We start from the raw sequence: 12,575 nt of genomic DNA, 5'->3' as shown, positions 1-12,575 counted from the left end.
TGGTGTTAAGAGAAACTTGAACTGAATTAAATTGAAAAGAATTTAATTGAGTACAGAATGATTTATGAATCGGGCAGTCCGCTGAGCCACAGTAGGCTCAGAGACTCCAGCGCAGCCATGTGGCAGAAGATTTATGGACAGAAAAAGGAAAGTGATGTACGGAAAACGGAAGTGAGATACAGAAACAGCTGATTGGTTACAGCTCGGGGTTTGCCTTATTTGAACAGTTTGAACCATTGGCTGTCTTCGGTTGGCCAAACTCCATGACTGGCACAAGAGTAGACTACAGTCTGTATACTATTCCATTTAGGTTACAGTTCATGAGGTACAGAAAAACCTTTAGGCCAAACTTAAAATATGTGAGGAGGCAGCTTTAGGCTAAGCCTGATTTAATAGTGGTTTTCACCATTATGCAACCAGTCACGTCTGGGCTGTACCCCAGCAAGAACCTGCAGAGATTCCGTGGAGTGCTGGAACCAGCTGACATAGCAAGAGCTGATTACAGGCTGAGTATTCCTAATCTGAAAATACAAAACCTGAAATACTCCAAAGTCTGAAACATTTAGTGCCAACATGATGCTCCAAAGAAATGGTTATTGGAGCATTTTGGATTTTCAGATCAGGGATGTTCAACTGGTATATTTTTGGCAAATATTATAAAATCTGAAAAAAATAAGAAATCTGAAACACTTCTGCTCCCAAGCATGTTGGATAAGGGATACTCCACCCATATTAAATTTTTAGGAATTTTGCAGGCCAGTTGGTAGCTTGAAATAGGCCATGACGAAGATATTTATGCTGTGGAGATAGCTGGCTGTCCAGCACACAAGTTCTCAAGGACCACGTAGCATAGTACTTGGGAGCAAACATTCAACAGCTTTTCAGATGATACAGGACAAGTTCCATAAGATGAGTCTGCCCATGTCTAGGTCAAGATTGAAGATGTGTCCATTGAAAACACCTATTTTGAAGTGGTAACTGAGAGGTATCTTGAAGTGAAGAAGCCTTGAGTTCTTATCTAGGATATCTAAGTCACCCAAGAGGTTCTCTGTGAGAATAAATTGCTTCTGGTATTCTGGAAAGGCTGATATCACATGACCAGAAGAAACTACCATGTGTAGGTGGTGAGCTGGAGGACTGGGCAGGCAGATCTTTGGAAGCAGGGGTTGGGTGATTGCCTGGCAAGGTTGCACCTCTGTTTTGAGAGGAAAAATAGAAGAGGTTGCTGTATCTTAAACACAGAATATTTTTTGTTAATATTAAATTTATTGTATTTTGTTTTCATGAAACGGATTTCTTTCTCAGCACCTATTATATGCCTGGTGTCATTCAAGTTTTTACCCTCAGAGGCAGGAGATGGCACCTTGTCATCTAAAAGAAGAGATGGCCCCTGAAGAGGTCTGAGTGTAAGGTTCACCTCAGTGTGTTGAATTTGTCGCCTCCTTTTAGAATGAGAGTATACATAAAAATTGGGTAATGGGTTAGAAGACTGAAATGAGAAGCTTAGAGTTCCTGTTTGCATCTCTGCAGCCACTTCAGAAGGCACGTGTTTGGTGGCTCTGACCTAACCTAGAGTGCTCACAGAAGTCTTTCGGTTGAGCTTGGGAACTGCAGCTGCAGGAAGATTTCAGTGCATCGCTTCTCCTGGGTGCTCATCATCTTGGGTAAGCAGTCGCTTTGAATTTCTTAAGCCATTATTTGAACTTTTCTCATTCAGAAGTGTGCCAGTTCTGAAGGCTCGTTGAATTGGCAGTCTCTCAGGATTGTGAATTGCAGAACTCTTGATCTCTGCAGGGGATGTCATAGAGCAGTCTAGTGGGTGCTGTTTCAATTACTGTCGTGTGGAGTAACTTAGGTGAATCTCCTCAGCAAAAAGAGGAGCAAAGTTTGCTCATAATGAGTATATGACGATGATGATGATAAGGCTTCAGCTTTTAAGTCATCTCTAGGTTTTGGTAGAGCCATGACTGGCTGTCCTTGAGCTCATGGCAGAGCTCTTCCTTCACTGTTTTTATTTTTAGAAGACAGTTTTAAATTTTATTTTAAAACAAATTTTATTATGTGTGTTTAAGATATAGAACATAATGCTGTAGATACCTGTAGATAGTATAAAGTTTACTATGGTGAAGCAGATTAATATAGCCATCATTTCACGTAGTTACACCACTGTTTTCTTCTCCCCATTACAGACAAGCCAATATTTAACCTTTAGGAGCCTGAGACTTAAACCTCCCAAGAGATCTAGGCTACTGGCCATACTTATTATACCTCAGCACAGCCCTGACCTTGGGAAAGGCCAATGTATGAAGGTTTAAATATAACCCAGTCTGAAGAAGGAAGCAGGAGTAAGGACCTCCAGGGTCCCATTCGTGTAGAAGGCTAACTGATGTGACCTGGACTGTGTTACAGAAGCCGTGTAACCTACCAGTCTGTATTTAGTGGCTTAAGAAGGAAAAATGAAGGCATATTTTAAGAGGCATGGCGTAGAGTGGTTACACGGACTCGTATACCTAAAAACGCCTGAGAGCCCAGAGCTGCACAGCAGTGCGCAGAGAGATTGAGGGGACTTGGCATTGCAGGTGGACAACACTCTTTGAGTAAGGCAAGGCTGTGCTGTTGTTCATTTTCTCAGTGGTTAGTTGTCCTTGCTAGGGACAATCTCTGACTAAGAGACAGCAACTCTCCCTTATTTTGTCTCATGATATTGTAATTTTGGGAGGTACGAATCTTATGTGGCATGCTGCTTTTCTAAAGATTTTTTTTTTCTGTAGTACCTGCCAAGGAGAGCAATTCCCCTACATTGTTTAGTAACTTTTAAAAATTGACACATAATAATTACACATATTTATGGAGTGAGTGCCCAGGGATGTTTTCATACATACAATGTATAGTGATCAGATCAGGCTAATTAGCAGATCCATTGCCTCAAAGATTTTTTTCATTTATTATGTTAGGAACGCTCAATATCCTCCTTCTAGCTATTTGAAACTATGTATCATTGTTAACCTTAGCCATCTTTTTTTTTTTTTTTTTGAGACAGAGTTTCGCTCTTCTTACCCAGGCTGGAGTGCAATGGTGCGACCTCTGCTCACCACAATCTTCGCCTCCTGGGTTCAGGCAATTCTCCTGCCTCAGCCTCCCAAGTAGCTGGGATTACAGGCACATGCCACCGTGCCCAGCTAATTTTTTTTTGCATTTTTAGTAGAGACGGGGTTTCACCATGTTAACCAGGATGGTCTCCATCTCTTGACTTCGTGATCCACCCGCCTCGGCCTCCCAAAGTGCTGGGATTACAGGCTTGAGCCACCGCGCCCGGCCAGCCTTAGCCATCTTAATGTGGTATAGGACACTCAAACGTATTCTCCCTATCTAGCTGTAATTTTGTTTCCTTTAGTAAATCTCTCCCTATGTCCCTTCTCCCCTAGCATCCTCTGTTCTACTTTTTACTTCTGAGATCAACATTTTTCACTTCCACATATAAGTAAGACCACTCAGTGTTTAAGTTTCTGTTCCTGGCTTATCTAACTTAACAGAATGGAATTCTGCTACTGCGGATTCCAGTTCCATTTATGTTACTGCGAAACACAGGATTTTATTCTTTTTAATGCTAAAATAATATTTCATTGTGTACATAGGTCACATTTTCTTTACCCATTTATCTGTTGTTGGACACCTAGATTGATTCTGTATCTTGGCTATTGCAATAGTGCTGCAGTCAACATGGGAGTGTAGAGGTCTCTTCAATATACCGATTTCCTTTTCTTTGGATAAATGTCCAGTGGTGGGATTGCTAGGTCATATGGTAGTTCTATTTGTAGTTTTTTTGAGGGACCTCCATATTGTCTTGGGTAGTGACTAGCCAGGGCCGGTGTCACGGGAGGTAAGGGTATTTACCAAGAAAGTCGTAAGTAAAGAAAGGGAGATTTATTAGAGAAGGTATGAAATATGTTGCAAGATTGCCATGGGCATCGCAACAGGAAAGGGCTGTCTACAGAGAGGCAGGGACTAGAGAGAAGTTTTACAGGGTTGTGCTAGAGGGGGCTACCTGTGGAATGAGGTCACTGTGCCCACAGAGGTCGTTGTGGCCTTGGGTTGTTTGATTTGCTGACTCTCAGTACAGTTGTTCATTGTTCTTCCCCACCTGGGGCCCTCGCCAACTTGGGGCCCCTTCCTCATTGTCGCTTACTTATCAGGACACTACATTCCACCCCTGGCAGAGCAACAATGACAAATCTTGGGCATTGGGCAGAGGTCTCATCTTCCAGCTGCTTCCTGCTGACCAGGGGCATAGCGTTCTCCCTACCTAGAATTGTTGATCTGTTAAGGGACCCTGTGGATCACTGTCCTGGATTGTGGGATATAGGACATTAGATTTTGCTGGAGGAAGGGTCTCATCAGAGGAGGGAGCATGTGAAGGCAAAACTGGTATCCAGCTGAATTCAGGGGAGACTTGTAAAGGTAGCAGCCATCAATAGGGAGAGACTGATGTCCCGTTCACAACATCATCTGAAGGCGAAAGTGCTGAATTCCAGAAGGTAAAATTTTGTTTCTTAAGCCAGTTACTGAAAATGTGAAGAAACGTCTTTTGCAGTGTGACTGTTTTTCCTTATTGAAAGCCCTTTTAGATAACCTGGAAGTTTCTTGATGAAAAGCATTTGAATTTAAATAGACACAGCATAGGGAACAATTTTGGACTATTATACCTCAGTTACATACAACATTCTTTTAATAAATTTCTTTCATGAATTTTCTCATGGCTTATACCATGTATGACATGCTTAGACTTTATGACTTCTCCTAAATATATATTTTTTTCTTTTTCTTTTTTGAGATGGAGTTTCACTTTTGTTGCTCAGGCTGGAGCGCAGTGGTGTGATCTTGGCTCACCACAGTCTCTGCCTTCCACATTCAAGTTCAATTCTCTTGCCTCAGCCTCTCAAGTAGCTGGGATTTCAGGCACCTGCCACCATGCCCTGCTAATTTTTTGTATTTTTAGTAGTGATGGTGAAACCATGTTGGCCAGGCTGGTCTCGAACTCCGGAACTCAGGTGATCCGCCTGCCTTGGCCTCCCAAAGTGCTGGGATTACAGGCATGAGCCACTGTGCCCAGCCAACATCCTTGTTTCTTAACAATTGGTCATTTTACTTTACAACAAGAATTTACAACACAAGATCCTTTCTTACATAAAATCTCTTTCTTTATAACTCTCCTTACCAAAAATATCTCTTCACTTTTATAACCTTTTTTCTTCTTCTTCTTCTTCTTTTTTTTTGAGACAGAGTCTTACTCTATGCCCAGGCTGGAGTGCAGTGATGCAATCTCGATTCACTGCAACCTCTGCCTGCTGGGTTCAAGTGATTCTCAGGCCTTAGCCTCCCAAGTAGCTGAAACTACAGGTAGATGCCACTATGCTTGGCTAATGTTTGTATTTTTAGTAGAGACTGGGTTTTATCATGTTGGGTAGGCTGGTCTTGAACTCCTGACCTCAAGTGTTCTACCACCTTAGCCTCCCAAAGTGCTGAGATTACAGGCGTGAGCCACTGCACTTGGCTTTCACCTTTATGTTATTCTTTATAACTCTCTTATTTCCTGGTTCCTTTTACCTTGTTTTATATATAACCTCTTTTTTTTTTTTTTGATATGGAGTCTCACTCTATTGTCTAGGCTGGAATGCAGTGGCACAGTCTTGGCTCACTGCAATTTCTACCTCATGGGTTCAAGCAATTGTTCTGCCTCAGCCTCCCAATTAGTTGTGACTACAGGTGTGTGCCACCACACCCAGCTAATTTTTGCATTTTTTAAAGTAGAGACAGGGCTTTGCCATGTTGGCCAGGCTGGTTTTGAACTCCTGACCTCTGGTGATCTACCTGCCTTGGCCTCCCAAAGTGCTGGGATTACAGGAGTGAGTCACCATGCCCAGCCTATATATAACCTTTAAGTAATCTTTGAATTAGACAAAAAATATTTTCCTTTTGTTAGGAAGTTAAGGTTTATACTGCGTGTTGCTGTGTGAGTTCTGTGAAAGGGGCACAAATGAAGAGATTATCCCCCCTCAAGAGATTGCTGGGTTAAATTTCTTGCTAGGGTGTGCCTGAATAAGTGTGGCTCTTTTTAAACCCCTGAGGTAGGACTATCTAGGTTGAACCTATTGGTTAAAGATTTCGGTAGCTTTTCTGGGAGAAAAAGAGATATTAGAGGGAAAGATGAATTCAGAAGTTGGGTAAACATTAAGCAGGCACCCATCTTGGAAAGGATATAGTTGCCTCAAAGGGGTGTGGGGCATTTGGATATTACCAGGGACTGGTAGGGGAATGGTAATTAATCCCTTAAGTAATATGAAGGGGTATGGACTTTTCCTTTTGGAGGGAGGGGGTGCCACTTGTTCTCCTTACTCTACAGGGTTTGGAGGAGAGTTGCTCAGAGAAGATTAGTATAGAGTCGCTACAAGTCACTTCTGTAGCCAAAGGATAAGTCCAAAATGTCTAAAGGCAAAATCTTTACTTGCTAATAGAGGGGAGACGCCACTTTCCAAACAGGTCACAATAAAGACAGCATGAGGCCAACCAAATCTGTTTCTCTCTCCTCCTTTTTCTGTTGTTTACTAAAAGGTAAACAAAAATCTTTCATTATTTTAAAACATTACATAAAAATCTTGTTTAAAAGAGAAAGCCAAATTTCACCTTTGCATTAGTATATTATTAATGTTAAACATAATTCTTAATAAAATCTTATAAACAAATCTATACAATCATAATCAGTTTGACCATAAGGTAAAATGTCCATAAACCTCTCCTAAGTCTTTACAATTTTCTGTTGAACAAACAAATTCTCTGGAAAGCCATTATTGAGACACATGGGCCCAGATTCTGGCCCTACATCAGTATGCTTTTATTTCAGTGTTTGACCTATGGAAAAACTAAATGATTCCTTATGCCCACAGAACTTTTCACAAGATTAACCCTTCACAAATCATTTTCAACACGCTTAAATCATCAGTTTTGTACCATTACTCTTTTTTGTTGTTGTTGAGAAGGGGTCTCGTTCTGTTTTCTAGGCTGGCTGGTGTGCAGTGGTACAATCTTGGCTCACTGCAACCTCCACCTCCCGAGGTCAAGTGATTCCTCTGCCTCAGCCTCCCAAGTAGCTGGGATTATAGGCACCTGCCACCATGCCTGACTAATTTTTGTATTTTTACAAAATACAAAAATTGGGTTTGTCATGTTGGCCAGGCTGGTCTTAAACTCCTGACCTCAAGTGGTCTGCCCACCTCAGCCTCCCAAAGTGCTGGGATTACAGGCGTGAGCTACCATGCCAAGCTGTCCCGTTACTCTTTTAGGTGAGGCCAATACTTAAAACCCTCTGAGCTAGACAAAATTATGTTCTCTTTTACAGAAACCATACTCACATGCCTTCTTATAACCTCCCACCGAGAACACATTCTTTATTTACACTGTCTTTATTTTTTATTTTATTTACACTATCTTTATTTTGTATTATATTTACACTGTCTTTATTTTTTATTTTATTTATACTGTCTTTATTTTTAAATTATATTTACAGTCTTTTTTTAATCATTAGAGTCATGTGACCTAAAAGAGATTAAAGTTTCAATTTTTCTGATAATAGGTTTGATTTTAGTTTCCTTAAGCCAATTAATTAGAGCTTTTATATAAATACTATACACACAACACATATAAATACACAGACAGACAGAAATGGAGAATCAAGACAAAATTCCATTGACTGAGAAGTTTTTAGAGAGAAGGGGCTTTTTTTTTTTTTGAGACAGGCAGACTGGAGTGCAGTGGTGCAATCACAACTCACTGCAGCCTCAACCTCTTGGGCTCAAGTGATCCTCCCACTTCAGCCTCCTGAGTAGCTAAGGCTACAGATGCCTGCCACTACACCCAGCTTTTGGTAGAGATGGGGTTTTCCCAAGTTGCCCAGACAGGTCTCAAACTCCTGAGCTCGAGCGATCTGTCTGCCTCTGCCTCTCAAAGTGCTACAATTACAGGCATGAGCCACTGTGCCTGACCAGCAGGGGCTTTTAAAACAGTATCTGTATAATACAGGCCAAATATCATCTTTAATTAAGTTGATTTCTGACTATGGGGTTCTCAAAGTAAAAATCCCTTAAAAATCTTTTATTACCAGACTTTAGCCAGGACAAATGGCCAATATTTCTGGCTTTTGAATCTTTACCTAAAGGTTACCTCCTATGTGAAATTTGTAAGCCGTAAATAAGGGGATGACTTAAACACAGACACACAGTGTCTCCAAAGAGATGGTAAGCAATTTACAAGATCTAGAATTGCCCCAAAGGTAACTCAGAGAAAAGAAAATTTCAAGACAGGAAATCAGGAGCTGTCCACGGAGGGAAAAAGAATCAATAAATGATTAAGCCCCAGAAGACTCACTTTTGAAACCGGGAATTGAACCCAAGGCACCAGTGTAAGAGGGCAAAGCCTTAGCAACTGAGCTACAGCAAGAGTCCCCAACCCCAGGGCAGTAGGCTGGTTCTGGTCCACGGCCTGTTAGGAACCAAACTGCACAGCAACAGGTAAGCGGTGGACAAGCGAGTATTACCACCTGGGCTCTGCCTCCCGTCAGATCAGCGGAGGCATTAGATTCTCATGAAAGCGTGAACCCTATTGTGAACCTCTTATGAAGGAACATAAGGGGGTTTCCTTCTTATGAGAATCTAATGCCTGGCGATCTAAGGTGGAACAGTTTCATCCCAAAATCATCCCTTGCCTTCCCTGGTCTGTGGAAAAATTGTCTTCCATGAAAAGGGTCTCTGATGCCAAAAAGATTGGGGGCCACTGACCTATAGTGCAAGGTGGCTGCTGTTAGTTTTTTCCAGGAGGATTTTAGAGCATTTGCAAGCTTACAAAGGATTTTAACTTCTCGAGAGAACTTTCTAGGACTAGCCATGTTATTTTTACGCATGCTTCTTTTAATTTAGTCTTGTTCTTTTAATGGTGTACTCAGTTCCAGTAGTGACTCAATCTAAAAGCCTGTTGAAGTCCAGATAGTAATTTTCCAGATTTTTACCACGTAAGCAAAAGGTATTTCCAGAAACGGGTAGAGGAGGCATCTCCATGACAGGCAGCTCTTGAACTCAAAGGGCTTATACTCTTGGGGGTGGAGGTAGAGAGCAGTGTCTTAGTTAAGTGAGCACACAAATAAATAGGTAATTAGACATGGTGGCCCATGCCCTAAAGGAAAGGTAGAGGTACTATTAAGACATGTGGCTTGGGGACCTGACCTGGGATGAATGGTTGAGGAGAGGTTTCTCAAGGAGATGATGTTTGACTTGAGATGTGGGCAATCTGAGTAGGTGTTAACTGGGTGAAGGCCTGAGCAAGGTGGATTGGAAGACCATTCAGTCATGGGGAGCAGATTAATCTCGTTTTGATGAATGAAGTTCAGAGAAGCTTTGCTGTGAAATATTGATTACTCTCCCAAGTGTGGAGGAGCAGCATAGTGTGGCAAAGACACAGGCTCAGACCCAGAATGCCTGGGTTTGAATTTTCTTGCTCTGCCATTTGCTCTGGGTTCTTAATCGCCATTCTCTGCCTCAGGTTCCTCACCTGTAAAACCTCATGGGGTTGTGGTCAGGATTAATGAGTTCATGTGTAAAGCATCCAGGACCTGGCCTTAACCTTCTCTGGTTTATTACATATCAACTACTGATTTCTAGTGTGCTGCTCTATTAAGAATAGAAGTCTGGGCCGGGTGCGGTGGCTAACACCTGTGGTCCCAACACTTTGGGAGGCTGAGGCGGGTGGATCACACGAGGTCAAGAGATCGAGACCATCCTGGTCAACATGGTGAGACCCCGTCTCTACTAAAAATACAAAAATTAGCTGGGCATGGTGGCACATGCCTGTAGTCCAAGCTACTCAGTAGGCTGAGGCAGGAGAATTGCCTGAACCCAGAAGGCAGAGGTTGCAGTGAGCCGAGATCGCGCTATTGCACTCCAGCCTGGGTAACAAGAGTGAAACTCCGTCTCAAAAAAAAAAATATATATATATATAAAATATATATTTTATATATATAGAGAGATATATATATTTTATATATAGATATATATAAATTTATATATATCTATATAGAGAGATATATAAAATTTATATATTTATATATATATAATTTATAGATATATATATATCTAAGTAAGTTTTCCGCTAAAATCATTGCTCTGTCTTCAAGGAGTTCTCATGGTACATTTGAATATGTAGGGCTGACAATGGGTATCTTCTATTCATGATATTCATGTTTCTTAGAATTTGTCTGAAGATGGTTTGTCTCTGAGTGACTCAGGTTTAGTGCTGAGATTTGGAATCTTTTTAGGGTTACTGGCTCCCTCCTAGAATAGAGTGAAGCGAGGTTGCTGCAGGATGCCTTTAAGTTGATTTCAACTTAATGGTCACATTGGCAGCTATGAGCATTTGTCCAGTACATGCCAGGCATTTTACCGGTGCTGTAGCACAGTAACAGGACACACATATAAACGAGGCATGTATGGGGCTGCCCTTTAGAGTCTGCAGACTTGAGTTGGTGACAGACATAAATTAATCATTACTCCTCCTCGCGGTTGGTGAGCTGCTGGGGGAATGTCCCACTGCTGAGTGCGATTTTCTGGGCAGAGGAGGGAGCACAACCAACTCCCTGGGGATGGCGACAAATGTCCTAGATGTGATGAACTAACATTAGGACATGCCATAAAGGAAGCCCTTTTTGACCCTCATCCATGTATGTGGGGGGCAAAGTGGGTGGCATGGAGCAGGAATGGGGTTTTGGTTATGTTGAGAGAGGTCTGTGTTTTCATTAGAGGTTCTTCTGTTGAACGGAAACTATGTGATTCCTGGTATATCTAGCTCCATGTAATTATTATCCACACTGTTAAAATGAGGTTCAAAAATGGAAACTTAAGAGTTTCCAGTTCATTCTGATTCATCATTTACCATTCTTAGGAAGGTATAAGCTCAGAACCTGAAATCTCCCCGAAAGCCACAAACTCTGTTTCTGACTCTTCATTATCTATATAAAGGATCTTCCATGGTAATGCTTCCTATTTTTCAAAGCACTGTTATCTACATTATCCTATTAGATCCTTTAAAGTGTTATATCGATCCCTTTTAATAGCAAGGAAACAGGTGCATCAAGATCAACGGACTTCTCTGTGTAAGTGGGACCTAAGGTACAAACCTCCTTGAAAAGCTTGACCCTGGATACACGTGGGGCTGAGCCAGCAGAGGCCAGAGCTATTGCTCTGCACAGACCACGAGAGGATGTCTCCCAGCCTTCAGGAAGGCGCTCAGCTCCGGGAAAGCAAACCCTCAACTTGCTCCTTTTCAATTGAGAGAATCTTAGGAATGGACGAGAAGAAAGACTGTGTTCCATTAGTGAAACCCTACTGGCCCTGGGCAGACACCTGCAGCTCCTCAGGGCAAGATGGTAACTTATGTCTATATGTCCCAAATCCTCCCAGTGGCATTTCATTCCCTAGCATGGTGGATCACCCAATACTAGAAGAAAGAGCTTCAAAATATGAAAATTACTTTTCAGCCTCAGAAAGACTGTATTTGAAAAGAGAGTTGAGTTGGTATAGAGGCCGAAGACCAAGAACTGCTTTTACTCAAAACCAGATTGAAGTGTTAGAAAATGTCTTTAGAGTAAACTGCTATCCTGGCATTGATATTAGAGAAGACTTAGCTCAAAAATTGAATCTAGAGGAAGACAGAATCCAGATTTGGTTCCAAAATCGGCGTGCAAAACTGAAAAGGTTCCCGTAGAAAATCACAGTTTCTAATGGCGAAAAAAAATTTCAACACAAATCTCCTGGAATAGATAGAAAACTAAACAAATGAAATTATCTTCTAATTGCAGAGCATGAAGAATCAGTGGAAATATTAATTGTTAAAATGTGATGTTTTCTTTCCTGCATTTAATCTGCATATTGTCATTTTTTTCTGAAAATATATTGTAAATAATTACTATTATAGCATGGTACATATTATATTTGGGTACTTTTATAGTAAAGAACTTTCCTATATATTTTAATAATCATTTTCAGAAAAGATTGCTATTTTTTAAGTGAGCAAAATTAACCTAATAAATTAATTTGTTAAAATCAATAGACTGATGACTAAGTGATTCCACAAGTTGAATTCTATTTGTAAAGTATTTCAAGTGAAATAATCTGAAGAGCAAAGATGTGAGTTGTTTCCATTAGTTTCCTCCATGTACATTTGGAACATGATTATGCTTAACTATATTATAGATTATGATTTATTGACGAATCTTCGACTTCTCTTGATTAATAGCATAAAGCAGTGAGAATTTCTCACCATCTATCAAAACAAATTCTTAGAGTGTTAGTTTCAAGTTTTTTTCAAGCAAAGTCATTATGCCAAAGTAGAAATATACAAGCATCAGCTATCATATTATATGCCATCGGTATTGAATTTCACAGAAGAATTAAGCAACAAACAAACAGAAAAAGAATTAAGCTACCAAAAAGATGCAAAATGTTAAATAGTTTTCTAATTTAATTTTGTACTTTCAT

At 40.8% G+C, this 12,575-nt stretch overlaps 1 protein-coding gene and 1 pseudogene across 2 annotated transcripts in view; both read left to right on the top strand.

The window, feature by feature from the left end:
* The first annotated feature begins 1,593 nt into the window (after positions 1–1,593).
* JAML (junction adhesion molecule like) overlaps positions 1,594–12,575 on the top strand; it is a 34,978-nt gene continuing 23,996 nt past the window's right edge. The window contains exon 1 of the mRNA XM_035264734.3: positions 1,594–1,664. The gene's annotated coding sequence lies outside the window, so the exon portion shown is untranslated. The remainder of the gene's footprint in view (positions 1,665–12,575) is intronic.
* Positions 11,202–11,953, top strand: LOC100400675 (homeobox expressed in ES cells 1 pseudogene; annotated as a pseudogene). The gene has a single exon (XR_013523072.1). The product of XR_013523072.1 is annotated as a homeobox expressed in ES cells 1 pseudogene (transcript).

Source organism: Callithrix jacchus, chromosome 10 (genome assembly GCF_049354715.1).
Source record: "Callithrix jacchus isolate 240 chromosome 10, calJac240_pri, whole genome shotgun sequence".
In the NCBI taxonomy this organism is placed as follows: domain Eukaryota; kingdom Metazoa; phylum Chordata; class Mammalia; order Primates; family Cebidae; genus Callithrix; species Callithrix jacchus.
This window is presented reverse-complemented; position numbering and strand designations above follow the sequence as displayed.